At 38.3% G+C, this 22,420-nt stretch overlaps 1 protein-coding gene and 1 pseudogene across 14 annotated transcripts in view; one reads left to right on the forward strand and one right to left on the reverse strand.

Moving 5' to 3' along the window:
• LOC148776414 (UDP-GalNAc:beta-1,3-N-acetylgalactosaminyltransferase 1-like) overlaps positions 1–4,832 on the forward strand; it is a 79,976-nt pseudogene extending 75,144 nt beyond the window's left edge.
• The window catches only part of FUT8 (fucosyltransferase 8), a 452,301-nt gene that overhangs the window by 283,291 nt on the left and 146,590 nt on the right, over positions 1–22,420 (reverse strand). The gene's annotated exons all lie outside the window — the stretch shown is intronic.

Below are 22,420 nucleotides of genomic sequence, written 5' to 3' on the forward strand. Positions count from 1 at the left end.
GCAGAAAAACCCAAGAATAACATAAAGACACAAAACACTCTATGGAAACATGTCTTTCTGCCAGTTAATTTACTGTTGTTACAACATGAGATTATTCTCAAATTGTCAGACACAGTCTTTCTCCAATGACAGCAAAGCCTATTGAAACCAATTGCTGATAATTAGAAATAATACAGAAGAATCATTATCACTTCCATCTCCCCAAAAGTAATCCAACTGTTCAATCTAAATTCCAAGAGTCAAAAATTTATTCTGAGACAGAAGAGCCTATAAAAACATTTAATAAATAATTCTAAACCAAAAGCAAGCACATTTGTATATTGTTTCACGATAAAGAATCTGTCAGCAATGCAGGAAACCCAGGTTCGAACCCTGGGTCAGGAATATGCCCTGGAGAAGAAAATGGCAACCCACTCCAGTATTCTTGCCTGTGAAATCCCATGGACAGATGAGCCTGGCAGGGTACATTCCACGGGAGTCCAAAGACTCAGATATAACTGAGTGACTGACACTTTACAATTTATATTATCTCTTCTGAAAATTCTCATTGAAAAGGACAAACCACTCCCAAGTCAACTACCCCCAAAGCCCATAAACTAACAAGTCTTAAATGGCCATTAACTACAAAATCAGTCAAGGCTCATTGTGATTCCTTCACAAAACTTCACCAACCTCCCACAATAATTCAGTATTGTGGGATTTATACTTCGCCATGAAGTAACTGGTACCAGATTTCTGTTTAGTCAGTAAACAACTGCAAAACCAGGCAAAATAGATGACAGAACAGTTTCCAGACACTGGACAACAATTAGTGTAGATCTGCATTCTCTGAGAGAAGAAAACAAGCTAGATAAGCCTACATACACCTTGACTTTCTGCTAAGAGACATGTTACAGACACTACCGCAGGCAGGGAGATTCAAAGTAGAGCACAGCAGGGTCACCAACATGAAAAGACAAACATCAGAGTTCTGAAGGGATATATGGCAATTATTACTGGAATACTATACCAGAGAGGAGGGAGTAATGAAGAAAAAAGTTTCAGACATCTTCTCTTGAGTCTTTGGCTTCATGCTAATTTGCACATACTTAGGATAAAACTCCCGGTGGGCTACGATCTATAGGGTCACAAAAAGTCAGACACGACTGAAGTGACTCAACATGCACAAACACAGGGTAAAACTACATAAGGCAAAAGTGGGGGGGGGCCGGGGAATCTGCTGGGGAGCTAAGAAAAATGACCAATTCGTTCAGAGCTAAGGACATGTGAGTTGCACCGAACCAGAGAAGAGAAACCTTGCATACTCTGGACAATAAGTAGAGGCCTCAGCAGGGCTGAATTAGTCCCAGAATAAAGATTAATCGATGATGATGCCAGCAGAGCTTAAAAACAAACCCTAAAGGAACAACCTGATCCTCAACTTAACATCTGTAAACAGATGGTGAGCTAAATGGAAAACCTCATAATTCACAGGGCATCAGGTAAAGTATTCAAAAAGGTTCTGCCTCAGAAATACAGCAGAATTATATCAAAGTCCTAATAAGGAATACCTTAAAGGATTAAATATTTCCCAAGTAACTTAAATACATTCTAGGAAAAGCTTCGAGAACATTTAGAGGAATACAAAAATATCCAGCACCCAACAAAGCATAATTTACAATGTCTTCTGTTACATACCTAACAAGCATTAACTAATTTGCCAAGCAGGTTTCAAGAAAAAAAGACAAGAAAATAAGAGACAAATGAGGAGAAGCATCAATAAAAACCAACCCAGAAAGGACACAGTTTTTATAAAAGTAGGAAATGGGATTAAAATTTATTATAAATGTAATCTATACGCTGTGAAGCTAGAGAAAAGACTGAGTGCAATTTAAGTTAAAAACATAGAAAAAAGACCCAAATCAAACATCTAAAAATGAAAGCTAGAATGTTAGAGATGCTCTACCTGACACTCGGTGAATTAGGCTCTATTCCTAACGTTGTGTAAGCTCTGAGTACTGTATTCCTTTTGGGTGATTTCCTTTGACCTCACACAGTTTCCTCACAGGCAAATACTGTAAGTACTCAACTGAATTCCTTGAAGGGACTTCCGCAGATCTGTAAAATTCTCTTGCAGCTCTCTTCTCTCTGGCACGCTGCCCTGTGAGCTCTAGCTGCCTTGGCTTCTCAAGCTCCCAGCACCATCTCCTCAATTCAGGCAGGTCTCTAGCCTTCTCTGGGGTTCTGCTGCTCTACTATTCCATACCTAAAAACACTCCCCAGGCTAGACTAAGCATAGGTCTCAGCTGTTTCCTATCTCTCAGGGATCAATGTCTTGGGTTGCCTGATGGCAAATGCCTCAAGAACTGCTGTTTCATGTTTTTTGCCTAGTTATTTCAAGCAAAAGGATACCAATCCATGTCACTCCAACTTGGCTGGAAGCATTATTTTAAAGGAAAGTGAAAGTGAAGTCACTCAGTCGTGTCCAACTCTTTGTGACCCCGTGGACTGTAGCCCACCAGGCTCCTCCGTCCATAGGATTCTCCAGGCAAGAATACTGGAGTGGGTTGCCATTTCCTTCTCCAGGGGATCTTCCTGACCCAGGGATTGAACCCAGGTCTCCCACATTGCAGGCAGATGCTTTAAATTCTGAGCCACCAGGGAAGCCCGAACTATGAGTTAATCTAACTTTGTGATTGCACTGAAAGCTGAAATTTTCCAAAAATTAGATGTATTCAGTTAACACCACTCACCATGTTAATAAGTTATCTTTAACCATATAATAAATGCTGACTATGTGGTTGAATTTCAGAACAGTAACCATGAAAGTGAAATAGGCAATTAGCACACATGCAATATTAAGAGAGAACACACAAAGAGGTAGAAAGTAAGCCCCAAAGGAGAACATACTATGTTGTCTCTCTTTTCCTGTAGCATTAATACATACATCAATGAATCTTGTATAACAAGGGAAGTTGCTGCTTCCAGCATACATGTTATACCAGCAAACAGATATCAGTAAGTAGGTAACAATATGCACCCAGAGGCTCAGGCCACTGCGACAATCAGCTGCTCCACCAGAGATAAGGAAGATCTGGGTTTGCAGTCTTCAAATGGGAATAGACCTTTCCCCAGGTGGCTGCGAGTAGTTCACAGCAAATCTTTTGATTATAGCATGGAGTACGGAAAATAAAAAACTTGAGCTACTGCTTTGGTTTCATCTGAAATTCTACAGGTATGTGTCTTACAAGCAGTATACGGCAGAATTTTAAGCCAATCTGAGAGACTCTGTTTTTCAGTAGAAATTCCAAGTGTTATTTTTGACTACTTCTTACTACTGACTATCCTGTTGGTGGAATTGAAGGTCTTTTGCTCAGAAGGAATAAATCAAGAAGATTAAATGGAGCCACTAGGTTGTGTGGTGTCTAGCAGTCAGAACCTGAGGCTCATGGGCTGCTGAGTGGCTGTAAAGGGCCCCAGTGCTCCATCCTTCTGGGTAGGATGTCACTGAGATCCCTCCAATGGAGCCTCCTGCTGCTGTTGCTCTTCCGTTTCCTAGTGATGTGGCACCTCAGTCTGCCTCACCACCACGTGACAATGTGTGAACTGGATGTACTTCTATGAGTCCATTTACAGACAAGACTTCCACTTCACATTTCAAGAGCATTCAAACTACTCTCATCAAAACCCATTTCCTGTCATCCTAGTGATTTTGCACCCCTCGGATGAGAAGGTCAGACAGGCCATTAGAGTCACTTGGGGTGAAAAGAAGTCTTGGTGGGGATATGAGGTTCTTACATTTTTCTTACTGGGCCAACAGGCTGAAAGTGAAGACAAAGTGTTAGCATTACCTTTAAAGGATATGCACCTCCGTTATGGCAATATAATACAAGAGTTTTTATAGTCACATACAATAACCTGGGGCTTTCCATGTGGCTCAGTGGTAAAGAATCTACCTGCCAAGCAGGAGATGTGGGTTCAATTCCTGGGTCAGGAAGATCCCCTGGAGAAGGAAACAGCAGGCTACAGTTCATGGGGTGGCAGAGTCAGACACAACTTAGTAACTAAACAACAACAACAATAGCCTGATCTTGAAGATGATTATGGCATTTAGGTAGATAACTGAGTTTTGCCCCAGTGCTAGGTACATCATGAAGACAGACACTGATGTCTTCATCAATACTGGCAAGTTAGTGTATTATCTTTTAAATGTAAGCCACTCAGGGAAGTTTTTCACAGGTTATCCTCTAAATGATATTTATCCCTATAGAAGATTTTAACAAAAAGCCCACATTTCATACTCGGAGTATACCTTCAGTGGTAAAGAATCCGCCTGCTAGTAATGCAGGAGACATAAGAGACATAAGATCCCTGGGTCAGAAAGATCCCCTGGAGGAGGACATGGCAACCCACTCCAGTAATCTTGCCGGGAGAATCCCATGGACAGGGGAACCTGGTGGGTTACAGTCTATAGGGTCGCAAAGAGTCAGACACGACTGAAGTGACTTAGCATGTGTACCTTCAAGGTGTTTCCCCCCCAAATGCAGTGGATTGGGTTTATATAATGTTCAGAGATCTGGTGCCAATATAATTTGTAAAATGACAAGGCACATAAAATCCATCAAGTCTTAAGATATTTATGTTCGGATCTGTTTGAATTTATTAAAAGTGGACTTTCATATTCCAGAAAACACCAATCTTTTCTTTTTATATAGGAATCACTTGGATGTCTGTCAACTCAGATGTGTGACTGAAGCCCATGACTTTTCTTCCAAGGAAATTATCACATTTTGGCAGGTATGCTAAGGAACACCACATGGCATTATTACTCTGACATTCTACCCAATGCCTAGAGAAGGAAGGGATACTTTGTGGAAAGTGTAGAAATAAGGACCATGAAATCGCCAATGGAAAAACTTGTGGGCCAGTCACTGTGTTGGACATGGAACAGAAATTCACAAAGAGCCCACAGACTGAAGACAGGAGGGTTGCACTTGACCTATGGTTTATACTGACAACTATCAAGTCAGACCTTTTAAAGATGATATTCAGAGGAATTAAACATCATAGCTCAGTCAGGAAAGAATCTGCCTGCAATGCAAGAGACCCAAGTTCGATTCTTGGGTCAGGAAGATCCCCTGGAGAAGGAAATGGCAACCCACTCTAGCATTCTTGCCAGAGAAATCCCATGGGCAGAGGAGACTGCCGGGCTACAGTTCATGGGATCACAAGAGTTGGACATGATTTAGTAACTAAACCATCGCCACCACCAAGAAGGATGCAAAGTTTTTGTTAATAAAACTAATAGGACCAAATAATTTGAGGACATCATTCTACAGACTAGAACTTCTTAAAAGGGTTTCATGGAATTATAAAGCTCATTTGTCCATAACAACAAAGCACTGTGGAGGAGTATTTATTCACTGAACAATCTAGTCGGTTCAGGATTTTGTATACATCTTACATGGATTACCAGTATTTTTAATATACAGTTCTGTGGAAAAAAACTAAAGTTATACCAAAATTTTATCTGTTTTTGGTCATTCACAAGATACTTTAAGATGTTGCAGTATTTCAAAGCTATCAATCTTCATTTAATACTAGTGTTTTGTACTTTCTGGGTGTTTGAATGCTACGGTTGTTTCAATACTATATACACAGAACAGTGAAAAATCACTCTTTAAATTTTTTCCAATTACTTCACTGATGAGTTTATTATGAATAGCTCTATTAATATGAAGTCATTGGTCACTACTGCATATCAATAATCTCTTGGACTTTGATAAATATCTAATTGTGGTAAAACAGAGAAGAATTAAAGCAAGAAGATCTGAATTACTGTCTTGTTTGTAGAAATATAATCCCATTGTTTTTAGATGTCACCTCATCTGGCTGATTGTTCCACCTGGAAATCAGGGGAAATACAGAATGCCAGGCAGCATATTTCCTTTTGGAAAGGACTCTGACGCCAAAAAGAAAAGAGAGAACATGGTGGCCAGAAAGAATATCATGAAAGGAATGTCATATTTCAATACTTGAGGGAAAGAGAAGACTAAAGATTCAAGTGGCATTGTTAACTGCTCCGTGTTTTTCCTCATTAACAATCATTCTAAGAATAAAAAGGAAAAGAGAACAAAAAAGAAAATATTTTGAACTGATAACCAGTATGAATTTGAAAAATAAAACACTGAAAAGCCTGTTCTATCCATTGTTTCAACAAAAATGAATTCACTATTCTAAGACTGTCAAACTCATAATTATTGGTAAGCAATATTTCCTATAATGATCTTGAAATGTAACATTCCTGTGAAGCAAAATAAAAAACCATGTTAGTAACAAGAAGTCCTTACTACTTCCTCTCCTATTCTGAAGTTGTCTACATTGACAACATAAACTAATAATCCATTAACTTTAATTTTATCTATTTTCTTACCAGTTAATAGGGCCCACTTAAATTTTTATTCCTATTTTGCTCTAGGTAAATTTGTAAGTTCCATTTGACAGTATAATGTAAATTCCCATTTTTTCTTCCTCTTTCTCCAGCCAGCCCTATATGCCAAAAATTATTGGAATAGAAATTTAAGTGACTTCTCTCATCTTAAATTCATAACTTTGTTCAGATAAGCTTTGTAGAATCACAAAAAATGAAAATATTATTTCTGAGAAATTAGAAATAAAAATTATATCTTTATCTATTATAGTCAATATCCTTTTAGTTATCATCCTTTCAGCTAGTCTGAAATCAGAAGACAAAGTACTGAAAGTTCCACTGTCATTCCCTTCACATTCCCATGTCAAAGAACTTGACTTTCTCTTTTTCAATGTGCCTTACGTTAATGCCTTAACAGACCTAATAGAAGCAGAAGAGATCAAGAAGGGATGGCAAGGATAGAACTGTACAGAAAAAGATCTTAATGTCGCGGATAACCACAATGGTGTGGTCAGTCACTGACAGCCAGACATTCTGGAGTATAAAGTTAAGAGGGCCTCAGGAAGCACTGCTGCCAATAAAGCTAGTAGAGGTGATGGAATTCCAGCAGAGGTATTTAAAATCCAAAAAGATGATGCTATTAAATGCTGCATTCACTATGTCGGCAAATTTGGAAAACCCAGCAGTGGCCACAAGACTGGAAAAGATCAGTTTTCATCACAATTCCCAAGAAGGGCAGTACTAAAGAATGTTCAAAATACCAGACAATTGCACTCCTTTCTCATGCAAGTAAGGTTATGCTCAAAATCCTTCAAGCTAGGCTTCAGCATTATGTGAATCAAGATCCTCCACATGTTCAAGTTGGGTTTAGAAAAGGTAGAGGAACCAGAGATCAAACTGCCAACAACCACTGGATCATAGTGAAAGCAAGGGAATTCCAAAAAAACATCAACCTCTGTTTCATTGACTACACTAAAGCCTTTGACTGTGTGGATCATAACAAACTGCAGAAAACTCTTAAAGAGATGGGAATACCAGATCACCTTACCTATCTCCTGAGAAACCTGTATATGGGCCAAGAAACAACAGCTAGAACCACACATGAAACAACTAACTGTTCAAAAGTGGGAAAGGGTACAGCAAGATTGTATATTGTCACCCTGCTTATTTAACTTCTATTCAGAGTACATCATGTGAACTGCCAGGCTGGATGAATCACAAGCTGGAATCAAGACTGCCAGGAGAAATATCAACAACCTCAGATATGCAGATAATACCACTCTAACGCAGAAAGCGAAGAGGAACTAAAGAGCCTCATGATAAGGGTGAAAGAAAAAGCTGGCTGAAACTCAACATTCAAAAAACGAAGATCACGGCATCCAGTCCTATCACTTCATGGCAAGTAGATGGGAAAACAGTGACAGATTTTATTTTCTTGGGCTCCAAAATCACTGCAGATGGTAACTGCAACCATGAAATTAAAAGACGCTTGCTCCTTGGAAAGAAAACTATGACAAATCTAGACAGCACATTAAAAAGCAGAAATATCACATTGCTGACAAGGGTTTGTATAGGTTTTTCCAGTAGTCATGTACAGCTGTGAGAGCTGGACCATAAAGAAGGCTGACTGCCAAAGAATTGATGCCTTCAAACTATAGTGCTGGAGAAGACTTTTGAGAATCCCTTAGACTACAAGGAGATCAAACCAGTCAATCCTAAAGGAAGTCAACCCTGAATATTCATTGGAAGGACTGATGCTGAAGCTAAAGTTCCAATACTTTGGCCAACTGATGCAAAGAGTCAACGCATTGCAGAAGACTCTGAAGCTGGAAAAGACTGAAGACTTAAAGAGAAGGGGGTAGATGAGAATAAGATGGTTCAACAGCATCACTAACTCAATGGACAAGAATCTGAGAAAACTCTAGGAGATAGTGGAGGACAGATGAGCCTGGTGTGCTACAGTCCATGTGGTCGCAAAGAGTCGGACACAACTTAGCAATTAAACAACAACAAACAAAATTCACATAACAAAACTTATAAATACATTCACCTTTTGACTTAGCAATTTCACTTTAGAAATTTACCATGAAAAAAAAAATAATAGTACACAAACATATATGGACAAGATTATTCCCCACATCACTGCTTTCAATTGCAAATTAATGGAAAAACCCCAAATTGCAAAAAATTTTAAATTGGAGTGTGGTTAGCTAAATTATTACAACAACACAAGTAATATGTTGTTCTAGAAGAGAAAGATCTTCCAAGATATAATAAAAGAAAACAAAATACAGGGCAGATTATTTACTGTATACAACTTTTGAGTATGAAATAAGAAATAGGAAATACCCATGAATCAGAATAAAATATTTAACCAAGAAAATAATGACTGGTTACCAACAAGGAGTGTGTAGTGGTTTACTGTGGCTGCTGTAACAAATTACCACCAACCTGGTGGCTTACAACAGAAATTCATTCTCTCATCATTCTGAAGGTCTGAAATCTGAAGTCAGTTTCACTGAACTAAAATTAAGGTGTAAATAAGGCCTCACTTCCTTAGGAGGCTCTAGGAAGGAATTTGTTCCTTGTCTCTTACAACATCTGGTAGTTGTTAAGACTGTGACTTGTGGCTCCAACCCAGCTTCTGCCTTTATGATCACACTGCCTTCTTTCCTACATCTAACCTCTTGTCTGCTTCCCTCTTAAGAAGAATATCCATGACTATATTTAGGTCCCAACCAGAATAACCTATCTTGTGAGTCTTAGTCAAATCTGCAAAAATGCTGTTTTCAAATTAACAGATTTCAGAGATTAGCACTTGAGTATCATCCATGGGACCACCTTTCAGCCTGTTGGCAGTAAGTGAAAAATGGAGTGGAAGAGATGGGAAAATGACTTTCAAACAATATAGTTCTAACTCCTGTTAGGACAGTAATTCCTATAGTTCTGAACCATATGAGTGTTTCACATACCCAAAAAATAAAGAAAATCAACAAGGATACAGGAGGAATAACCCCTAAGGTGCTATACAGACAGAAAGAACTAGACCTAAAAGTATTTCAAATAGTTATACTGAATATATCCACACTGAAAGACAGGTAGAGCCTCTGGCAAGAACTAACTTAAGTTTAACTTTGGAACATGTTATTTTGCCTATATACTATCAAGCTGAAAACAAAAAAGACCACTAGTTAATTTTTACCACTAGTGTGACTGATCAACTTTGAGACTATCTTTTAAACATACTAGAATTGATTTACTAAGTGAATGCATTGTAAATAATCAAAGTCAGGTATATCACTGTTAGCAAAGGGAATTAGAAATGCTGAAAAAGTTATGAATCTTATGGTGCCAGATTGAAATTGAAGGTATCAACTTGAACTATATATGTAGATATACATACACATAGAGAGCTAAGAACATGTGAGTGTGTGTATCTCCTAACTCTATCAACTGAGGGAACTTGGAAGCAATGACACCCCATTAACAATGAATAGGACAACTAGCACCCAGACCTTTTATCTAAATCCTATTCTCTCCCAATAGGAATTGAGACTTCTAGGAAAAACAGTTCATTCCATTCCAAGGGCTGGAACAGTACAAGACAGACCAAGAGCATCTTATGCCAGAAACTAAGGAAATATTCAAAGAAAGATGGAAACATGTCTTAAGGATACAGAAGTCAGTCTGAAGGGACCAAATCTGGGACAACCTGAGAATCAAAATAAATGGTATCAGTTTGACAGTACTAAGTAAAATAAGAATCCATGTGTATGTACATGCTAGAATATCAGCTAATTAAAGGAGAAATTCACCAATCGGCAACCACCATATTAATAATGGGCTTCCCCAATGGCTCAGACAGTAAAGAATCCACCTGCAATGCAGGAGACCTGGGTTCAATCCCTGGGTCAGGAAGATCCCCTCAAGGAGGGCATGGCAACCCACTACAGTATTCTTGGGCTTTCCTGGTGGCCCAGACAATAAAGAATCCACCTTCAATGGATTTGATCCCTGGGTTGGGAAGATCCCCTGGAAGAGGGCATGGCAACCCACTCATTTTAATTTTTGGGCTTCCCTGTAGCTCAGCTGGTAAAGAATCCACCTGCAATGCAGGAGACCCCAGTTCGATCCCTGGGTAGGGAAGATCCATTGTAGAAGGGAGAGGCTACCCACTCCAGTATTATTGGGTTTCCCTGGTGACTCAGCTGGTAAAGAATCCACCTGAAGTGCAGAAGAAGGACTTGGAGAAGGGCATGGCAACCCACTCCAGTATTTTTGCCTGGAGAATCCCATGGACAGAGGAGCCTACAGTCCATAGGGTCGCAAAGAGTCGGACACAACTGAAGTGACAGAGCACACATTAATAATATTGATGCAATCAAACCTCCTCCTTAAGAAGGAAATGGCAACCCACTCCAGTATTTTTGCCTGGAAAATCCCATGGACAAAGGAGCCTAGTGGGCTGCAGTCAAGGGGTTTGCAAAGCGTTGGACACAACTGAGCAACTCAGCAGACACAGCACGCAAACTTCCTCAAAGGAATGCAAAAGTAGTTAATAAAAGTCTGGTGAGAAACAGAATATTCACACAGTCTCAAGTATTTCCTCATAACATACTTATTAATTACAAAGGAAAAACATAGCACTTCTCGAGTGGGGAATAAAAAATAAAACTGGCAGGTGATCAAAACTGGGATCACCAATAATGGGACAAATCAAATCATATGTCTCCAGATAAAACCACCTGAGAAGGACACAACCATAGCCCTGAAAAAATGTATAATCAGATTCTAAGATGAAACATTAGACAAACCCAAACCAAGAGAAACTTTACACAGTAAATGGACTACATTTTTAAAAAGTCAGTGTCATAAAACAAACTTTTCCAAATTAAAGAAAACGAAAGTAACTCATGATTCTGAATTTGATCTTGGACAAGAGAAGCAGTAAATAACTATCCTCTAATCATTAAGATATATCCAAAAATTGGCTTACTGCATACAAAGAATGATCAATGAATCAACTGGTATCCCACAGTCCTTTCAAGGATTCACAAGGCCAAAGCTATCTTCATGGTAACACTGAGATGGTAACTGCCTTTATCATAAAATTAGCATTTGCATGCACGGTGCAAAAACAAAGTTGGATAAAACTGATGGTGTCTTAGAAGGAACAAAGGCCCTGGTATCAAACTGTATTAGTAGTCAGTGTATGTTTTACTGACAAACAACTGGCAAGGAGTTAGGGGGAAGGCAGAAGGGAGTGAGTATTACTGAAGACTATCCTTAATAAAGAGCTAAAATTATTTTTATCTTCTAAAATCTCAAACAGTCACGTCTTTTTACAGTCTGTGTACTGAAAAGAAACTATCAATTCAGCTCAGTTGTGTCCAATCTTTGCAATCCCGTGGACTCTAGCACACCAAGTTTCCCTGTCCTTCACCATCTCCTGAAGTTTGCTCAAACTCATGTCCATTGAGTCAGTGATGCCATCCAACCATCTCATCCTCTGTTGTCCCCTTCTCTTCCTGCTTCAATCTTTCCCAGCATCAGGGTCTTTTCTAATATGTCAGCTCTTCACATCAGGTAACCAAAGTATTGGAGCTTCAGTATCAGTCCTTTCAATGAATATTCAGGACTGATTTCCTTTAGGATGGACTGGTTGGATCTCCTTGCAACCCAAGGGACTCTCCAGAGTATTCTCCAGCACCGCAGTTCAACAGCATCAATTCTTTAGCACTCAACCTTCTTTATGGTCCAATTCTCTCATCCATACATGACTATAGGAAAAACCACAGCTTTTACTACACAGACCTTTGTTGGCAAAGTAATGTCTCTGATTTTTAATACGCTGTCTAGGTTTGTCATAACTTTTTTCCAAGGAGCAAGCGTCTTTTAATTTCATGGTTGCAGTCACCATCTGTAGTGATTTTGGAGCCCAAGAAAATAAAGTCTGTCACTGTTTCCATAAAATAGCCATATTTTATTCATATACTTCAGCCAAAGCAATATATTACAATATAATAAATGCAGAAACAAATATAAAAATCCAGCCATCTTCTACTAAGAGTTTGCAAAACTAAAGAGTTTTGCAAAAATGTAAAACAAAGGCAATCTAAATTTTTTTTTGCTGTTTTGGAAAATATTTTTAATTAAATGTTATTTACATAAACATGTAATGAGTTTACTATTGGTATTTTTAATGAATATTTACATTAAATTTGTTTTACTCTAATGTGGCAAATATCAATTTAATCACCAAAAAAATTTCTTGTAGTCTCTCCCTCAATAATTTTTAATAAAATGGGTCTTAAGAAAAAGTTTGTGAACTACTACTATTAAGCAGCAAACTGATTTGTCAGAAAACTTCCTCTAATCTCTACAGAATTAGAAATAAGAAAAAAACTGTGATTATTATCAACATGTGCCGGTATGCATGCTAAGTCACCTCAGTCATGTCCGACTCTTGGAGACCCTATGGACTTTAAGCTCACCAGGCTCCTCTGTCCATGGGATTCTCCAGGCAAGAATACTGGAGTGGGTTGCCTGCCATCCCCTCCTCCAGGGGATCTTTCCAACCGTGGGATCGAACCAGTGTCTCTAATGTCTCCTGCACTGGCACGGGCCTTCTTTACCACTAGTGCCACCTGGGAAGCCCTACTATCAGCATAAGGTGAAGTAGCTTCAGTCGTGTCCGATTCTTTGTGACCCCATTGACTGTAGCCCACCAGGCTCTTCCATCCATGGGATTTTCCAGGTAACAATACTGGAGTCGGTTGCCATTTCCTTCTCCAGGGGATCTTCTCAACCCAGGGATCAAACTCGGGTCTCCCACATTGCAGACAGACTCTTTACCATCTGAGCTACCAGGAAATCCCAAACGCTAGAGTGGGGTGCCATTTCTTCCCCAGGGGATCTTCCCAAGCCAGGGATAGAACCCGTGTCCCCTGTGGCTCCTGCATTAGCAGACAAATTCTTTACCATTGAACCACTTGGGACGAGCTCCACTCAATTCAGTACAAGTAAAACAAACGTTCCTCAAATACAAAACTGCTATTAATCTTCAAACATTTTCCCTCACCTAATTTTTTCCAACATAAAAGAAGGAAATTTTAGAACTCCTACATATTTTCTCATTCCAAATTTCTCTATTCCTACTGTATCATTAATGTTGAAAAATAGTCAATCGTTTTGGATGGAATGGAATACATTAATTTCAGTGGTGGATAATATCTGCTATCTGATATACTATACCTTTTAATATGTCTGAAGTGTTCCACAGGTTAAAAAAATCTCAGCAAAGACTACAGGAGTAAAGGGAAATGGGGAAAGAATAGGGGAGAAAAAAGGAGGAAGAGGAGGGAAAAGAAAGGAGGAGGGATGAGGAGAAGAAGGCAAGGAGAAGGAGTGAGGAGGGGGGAAATAGGAGGAGAGGAGGAGCATGAATGACCTGCTCACTCTACCTTCCACGAAGCTGGCTGGACATTTTAAGTATATGATACCCATAAACAAACTTCCTCTAGGTATCTCATACTGACTATGGCCTACCCAAAGAGCACTGCTTAAATGAAGCACTTGTTATCTAAGACAAACTTTCTCACAAACCATATTCAATGTCCAAGGCCAAAAACACTATTCTTTTTTGTTAAATTATGCTCAGTTTATTAACCTGAACTGTAAACATTATTATATTAACTAAACTTGCATATTTTTACCATCAGGTTCATGTAAGAACAATTATCAAGTTCATTTACATTTTAAGGTTTCCTCGCTATTTTTTCACCGAAATAGCTTTATAGGTCAGTTCTGGCTTGTTCTTCAGTCACTAAGTCGTGTCCAACTCTTTGCAACCCCATGGACTGCAGCACACCAAGCTTCCCTGTCCTTCACTATCTCCCAGAGTTTGCGCAAGTGCAGGTCCACTGAGTTGGTGATGCTATATCCATCTGCACTGGACAGCAGTTCTGGCTACTAATAAACTAATTTGCATTTCAGAAGCATATATACAATTCAAAAGTTGACTATTTCAAAACAGGAAATAAAAATTCAGTCAACGTCCCTATAAAATAAGACTTCCTGGCAAAGCAAGCATTACTGTATAAAATAATAATCTGAACAAAAAACAGCACACTACTTTATTCACTGTTTTTACTTGCTACTTGAGCTTTCCTTTACAAATAAGTACTTAATAAGTGGTGTTTATGAGCGTTATAAAAATGTGAAAAATTAAAAAGCCATCTTTTATTCAACATAGCCAAAGAAATATCAACATATACTATCACACCTATTTACGATTATGCCTTTTAAACATAATTCCATGCTGTAACTCAGGAAAATGTCCGCTTTTAAACAAGTCTTTATGTGAAAAAAACTTAATGTGAGGAATTAAGGATCTAATGGTATGCTATTGAGTGTTTAATGTGTATCAAGTGCTTTGACTAAGCATTTTACATGGGCTATTGCTAAATCACTTGAAATCTCATAACCACTCTGTAATTATCATCTCCATTTTACAGCTGAGGAAACAAATTCAGTTAGTACCTAGTCGGGTTAAAATTTGAACTCAGATCTGACGCTAAACCACAGTTTTTTCCACTCTACCAAGTTACACAGATTAAAAATTACAGCTTTCAATCATTCATTTAACTATCAGCAACAGTATCATTCAGTCTCAATTACACAAAAATGTATATCATCTGCAGTACATGGCTTAACCCCAAACTCAGATATATAATCCCTAATGATTACAAATTAGTAAATGTACCAAACATTTCATGCTTGGCCCCTGACAAGCAAAAAGGTCCTCATATATAAACAGTCCACTATGAACAAGCTATTCCAAAATCTATTCAGAATTTAGATTGCACTTTCCTTTTATACGGAAACAAGCTAAATGATAACTCTAGTCCCAGGCCAACCCATATTTAAATGGTAATTTATCAACTATACTTAGCCACTATTTATAAATATAGGGAAATATACATATTGGGGTAGGGTGGGCAGTATGGGTGTATTAATATTCGGAATTCCAAGTTGTGATCTCAAGAATTCATTTGTCTCCCTGTTTGTCAGTGAAAGCAGAGACGTCCCTGACACCCAAGGCAGCATGGAGGGCTTGCAGAGAGGCAGGGATTCGGCAGCAGAATCTAGGGTCAGAGAAGATTAATTAATAGTCTCTACTGGAAAACCTAAACAATCACATAAGAGACAGCACTCCCTCTACACAGAGATCACCCACTTCTTCAGGCAATCTCCAGTCTATAGAGCACTTAAATCTAGAGTCTATGTGTAAGTCAAAAACCAACCATGTTACAAACTAATTTGGTGTACTGCAGAAAACACATCTTTACGTTCCTTTTTAATCTATTTCTACTTGAAAGCGTAGGACTATAAACACAATGCTTGATAACCAATTCGGCGAACATTATAGCTTAAATTATTAATACATCAACCATTATAACTACATTCATTTGCGAAAGGAAATCTATATTAACAAATTAATTTTTGTTACCCATATTTCTGTTGGGCTGCTTTCACCCACCATTAGTATATATATATATTTCGTGTATTTGGTTATTTTATTTTGATACTAAATAAAATATAATGAGATGATCAGCTGAAGAAAATATGTAAACCCAAAAACAACAGTCACTAATGACAGCTAAGTTCTGCTAAGCATCTACCATGTAACAGCCATCATGCTGACTATTAAAATTATTGGCCAGCATTAAATTATTTCAATTAAACTTCATAATAACAATGCTAGTTATAAACCCATTTAACAGACAGAAAAATAGAAATTTGGTAAATTTACTTCGCTCTTCAAAATCGTACCATTAATATTTGGTTCTGGAATGAGGTCTGCTATCAAAGTTCAGTTCAGTTCAGTCGCTCAGTCGTGTCCAACTCTCTGCAACCCCATGAACCACAGCACACCAGTCCTCCCTGTCTATCACCAACTCCCGGAGTCCACCCAAACCCATGTCCATTGAGTCAGTGATGCCATCCAACCATCTCATTCTCTATCGTCCCCTTCTCCTCCTGCCCTCAGTCTTTCCCAGACACAGGGTCTTTTCCAATGAGTCAGCTGTTCGCATCAGGTGGCCAAAGTACTGGAGTTTCAGCTTCAACATCAGTGCTTCCAATGAACACCCAGGACTGATCTCCTTTAGAATGGACTGGTTGGATCTCCTTGCAGTCCAAGGGACTCTCAAGAGTCTTCTCCAACACCACAGTTCAAAAGCATCAATTCTTCAGTACTCAGCTCTCTTTATAGTCCAACTCTCACACCCTTACACGACTACTGAAAAAACCATAGCCTTGACTAGACGGACCTTTGTTGACAAAGTAACGTCTCTGCTTCTTAATACGCTATCAAAGGCCATGATCTTATTCATTATTCACTTCACTACATTTACTGAGTATCTCTGAGTCAGCCACTGTGAGGAAAAAAGAAGAGATACAAAATCACAGTGGTAAAGATATTCACATCCTAATATCCATTCAACAAATATTTCTTGAGTTCCTATTATGTTCCAGGCCCTGTTGTTTTTACTGGTAGCTCAGTTGAGGCTCTCTTCAACTAGTATTAACTCTATTATATAGCCATCTCCATCACCAGGGAATTATGGAGAAATGAGTGATTCTACAGAATCAATAGAAAATTACAAAATAAGCCTGGAACAACTATCATATCAACGGCAAGAAAGTTATTAAAGACAATTAGGGACATATAAAAGGATTCAAAACACTCCTAAAGAGGTTCCCACTGGTCAAAAATGGGACAATTAGAGCTTCATTAACCATATTAACTGCAATGTATTAAAATCTAAATATGTGTAAATCCATGAGTTCATAATGATCCTTAAATAACTAAAACACTCAGAAGTTTTTACAGCACATATTCACTATCTTGAAAACGGGTAGTTAAAAATAAAGAATTAGGCATTTATCCTGCCTTTCCTTGTAAACAGCAACCTCCTTCAAAAGGCCCCAAGCACGCACTGCCACACTCAGTACCCCTGACCTTGCAGCAGGCCATCACCAACGCATGCCTCTGCCGGAGACTCGTGGACACTCACAGGCAAGTAGGGGTGCGTCTCCTTTGTGGTCACTGTTCCTTCCTCTTAGGTCCTGGTGCGCAGAAGGTTTTGTTCCAAGTTTTCATTCTAATCCCAAAGAAAGGCAATGCCAAAGGATGTTCAAACTACCGCATAGTTGCACTCATCCCACATGCTAGTAGAATAACACTCAAAATTCTCCAAGTCAGGCTTCAACAGTATGTGAAATGAGAACTTCCAGATGTTCAAGCTGGATTTAGAAAAGGCAGAGGAACCAGAGATCAAACTGCAAACATCCACTGGCTCATTGAAAAAGCAAGAGAGTTCCAGAAAAACATCTACTTCTACTTCGACTACGCCAAAGCCTTTGACTGTGTGGATCACCACAAAATGTGGAAAACTCTTAAAGAGATGGGAGTACATTACTACCTTACCTGCCTCCTAAGAAATCTGTCTGCAGGTCAAGAAGCAAGAGTTAGAACCAGACATGGAATAACAGACTGGTTCCAAATTGGGAAAGGAGTACGTCAAGGCTGTATATTGTCACCCTGCTTATTAAACTTCTATTCAGAGTACATCATGTGAAATGCCAGGCTGGATGAAGCACAAACTGGAATCAAGATTGCCAGGAGAAATATCAATAACCTCAGATATGGAGATGACACCACCATATGGCAGAAAGTGAAGAACTAAAGAGCCTCTGGATGAAAGTGAAAGAGGAGAGTGAAAAAGTTGGCTTAAAACTCAACATTCAAAAAACGAAGATCATGGCATCCGGTCCTATCACTTCATGGCAAATAGATGTGAAAACAATGGAAACAGTGACAGACTTTATTTTCTTGGGCTCAAAAATCACTGGAGATAGCGACTGCAGCCATGAAATTTAAAGATGCATGCTCCTTGAAAGAAAAGCTATGACCAACCTAGATAGCGTATTAAAATGCAGATACATTACTTTGCCTTAAAAGGTCCATCTAGTCAAAGAGCTATGGTTTCTCCAGTAGTCATTTATGGTTGTGAGAGTTGGACAATAAAGAAAGATGAGCGCCAAATAATTGATGCTTTTGAACTGTGGTGTTGGAGAAGGCTCTTGAGAGTCCCTTGGACTGCTAGGAGATCCAATCAGTCAACCCTAAAGAAAATCAGTCCTGAATATTCATTGGAAGGATCTATGCGGAAGCTTAAACTCCAATACTTTGGCCATCTGATGCAAAGAACTGACTCATTGGAAAAGACCCTGATGCTGGGAAAGATTGAAGGCAGGACGAGAAGGGGACGACAGAGGATGAGATAGTTGGATGGCATCACTGACTTAAGGGACATGTGTTTGAGCAAGTTCCAGGAGTTAGTCATGGACAGAGAGGCCTGGCATGCTGCAGTCCATGGGGTCACAAAAAGTCGGACACGACTGACTGACTGAACTTCCTTGTAAATTGTACTAATAACAAAATAACAGTTGAAGATATTATATGGAAGTACCCTAAATCATAAATAAAAATTACTTAGAATATCACCATTTTGCAATCCCCAGTGAATTACTGGATGTACGTATTAAATCGGAGAAGGCAATGGCAAGCCACTCCAGTACTCTTGCCTAGAAAATCCCATGGATGGAGGAGCCTGGTAGGCTGCAGTCTGTGGGGTCGCTAAGGGTCGGACACAACTGAGCGACTTCACTTTCACTTTTCCCTTTCACACATTGGAGAAGGAAATGGCAACCCACTCCAGTGTTCTTGCCTGGAGAATCCCAGGGATGGGGGAGCCTGGTGGGCTTCCATCTATGGGGTCACACAGAGTCGGACACAACTGAAGTGACTTAGCAGCAGCAGGTATTAAATGGGCTTCCCTGATGGCTCAGTAATAAAGACTCTTCCTGCAATGCAAGAGACCTGGGTTCAATCCCTGATCTCCTGGAAGAGGGCATTGCAACCCACTCCAGTACTCTTGCCTAGAGAATCCCTTGGACAGAGAACCCTGGCAGGCTATGGCCCATAGGGTCGCACAGAGTCAGACACAAATGAAGCAACTAAGCAGCAGTATGCAGGTATTAAATATCCATGGCTGGTAACATCACAAAAAAGATTCACACAGATATCAAGTCCCCCTAATGAATATAACCTCATATAGTCTTGTCAGGATCATACCTCTTCCTGATCAAGACTCTAGATCCCACAGAAAACCTGCAGGACACATAAAAAAGTCAAAGGCATGCTGAATTAACCATTAGTATGCAATCAGCAGAACCAAACTGTGGGAAACTCTACAAGTCAGCCAGGGTTCAGCAGCTAAACTGTGCAGAAAAGAGAAATGAGATGGGAACCTACAGATTAAAAGGCTCAAAAGACATACGAAATTCAAAACTGAAATAGGTAAGATTAAAGTGTACTATCTAGAAAAAAACACACACAGGTGATAAAATTATATTACCACAAAAATCAAAATAATTGTTACTACTGGGAGGGAAACAGTTACAAGTTTCCAGGGTGGTGGCTATAACTGTGTTAGTTTATAATACATTAAATTGACTTGTTCTGTGTAGTCTTTTCTTGAATTTGTACTTTATTTTCATAATCATAATAATCTGTACATTTTGTTGTATAATAAATTGTAAAAAAAAAAAAAAAAGAAGAAGAAGAAAGGAATTTTGAGTCTGACACAGTTGAAATTCCAACTCTATCACATTCCAGTTGTGTGATCCTAGGCAAGTCATTTAATAACTCTATGCTTCAGTTTCCTCATGAGTGAAACAGAGAAAATAATAACCATAATACTGAGCAAAATATATACTTAAAATGTTTCGCAAAGTGCTCACTGGACAGTGTTATGATTTCAGTAAATAATTACTACCTATTCAAAAATGTGGCATTGTACTTCTAGGTCAAATTCTTTGGACAGAATGATTATAGTACTAACTCTTTTGATATAAAAAAATTTTTATTATCAGTCACTTCTTGTATAAATCCTTGAAAGTGAAAAAATCTAATAAAGAAAATGTCAAATAACACTTAACATAAGTTTATTTAGCCAGTACTTAGACCAAATGCCTTATAAAGCAGACAGGTATATAATTTGAGGGAACATAAATTCATTCCTCTTGGGCAAATACCTATTGGTGAGATTTCTGGGCCACATGTTAAGTGTATGTTTAATTTTATATAAGAAACTGCCAAGCTATTATCCAAAGTGACTGTACAATTTTGCATTCCTGTCAGCAATGTACAAGAGTTCCAGCTGCTTCACATCCCTGCCAGTTTGGTATTGTCAAAGTTTTGTGTCTTCGTTTTGTTTTGCATTCTAAAAGGTACATAGTAGTATTTCTTTCTGGTTTTAAGTTGTAATTTCCCTAATGGCTAATAATGTTGAAATGCTCAGGGTTTTTTTTTTTAAATATTATATTTAATTCTTCTTATTAAAGGACTATTTTTAATGCTTAGCACTCAGCCTGTTAATGGAATGAAACAGTTTTATAAACTAAACTAAGCTTGATGCAGAATCATTTACAATACTGAAAATTTCAAACTGGCCTCAAGAAAAAACAGAAACCTTACGCAGACATTTTTAATTCATTCAGTAAAAATGTATTCAAATAAAGTCAACTCAAATTTTTGGTAACTTTTTAATCAAAATTAAGAAAATTAAATAGCTTCTTTATCAATTTTCTGCTTCTCATCTTCCCAAAACTCCTTCTACAAAATAACCTAGGGAAACAGTGTCACACAACATTTACTGAGTGCTTATTCTTTATGCATACAAATATTAATATCAAATGACCCTGTTCTCAAGCAGTTATTATTATTCATAATTTTAAAAAATTAACTTTCTCATTGTTTAAATAGTCTCTTTTAGAATAGTTTTAAAGAAAAATTCAGAAGATAACATTGTTCCCATGTACTGCCCCCCCTTTCAGTTTCCCCTAATAGTAACATCTTACATTAGTAGGTCTGTCTGTGAAAGTCGCTCAGTTGTCTCTGATTCTTTGCGACCCCATGGACTATATAGTCCATGGAATTCTCTAGGCCAGAATACTGGAGTGGGTAGCCTTTCCCTTCTCCAGGGGATCCTCCCAACCCAGGGATCGAACCCAGGTCTCCCGCATTGCAGGTAGATTCTTTTACCAGCTGAGCCACAAGGGAAGCCCTGTATAGTACATTTGTTAAAATTAATAAACAAATGCTGATGTATTATTATTAACTAAAGCCCATAGCTTATGCAGATTACCTAAACCTCTATTTCTGTTCCAGGATCCCAGATAATATACCAAATTATATTTAGTTGTCATATCTCTTTAGGTTCCTCCTGGCTATGACAGTTTTTCAAACCTTCCTTCTTTTTAACAACTCAAGAGTTCTGAGATATTTTGTAGGTATGATACCTCTCTCAATTTTATGCCATACTCAGTTTTAAACTTAAAAATGTTTACTTATTAAACAAATTTCATTGTCAACCAAAGCTTGGTTCAATTTTTTGAGTTACTAATAACATATATATTTTTCTGCAAATATATGAATATATTCTAAGGTACAGTACTATAAACTATAATTAAAATGACATCTACGTTTCAACAATCCTGATCTCTAACTGTACCACCCAAGTGTATAACAGGTCTCCATGTATGAAATAAGGAAGTAAATTCCCAAAATTATAATGAAAATTAGTTACCTGTCAATGTACTGAATTGTAAAAAATATCTTGCCACTTATCCAAGATATCATCTTAATAAAAAAGAATCACTTAAAATGTGTGACAATACATTTCTTTCTGTATAACTTGCTCATTACATTCATTCACTTTTTTCTTCTTTTAAAGGCAGATGTGGTTGGATTATAAAATATAGTTCCAGTTTTGTTACCTTGGGTCTAAAATAATTACTACAAGATTCAGTTGTTATAAATTGTTGCACAGATAAGGAAGTTTCTCCTCAATCTCATTTAGGTCAAGGGTACTTCTCATC

The sequence above is a fragment of the Moschus berezovskii genome, chromosome 9 (genome assembly GCF_049115385.1).
Source record: "Moschus berezovskii isolate FMDL1 chromosome 9, NW_MosBer_1.0, whole genome shotgun sequence".
In the NCBI taxonomy this organism is placed as follows: domain Eukaryota; kingdom Metazoa; phylum Chordata; class Mammalia; order Artiodactyla; family Moschidae; genus Moschus; species Moschus berezovskii.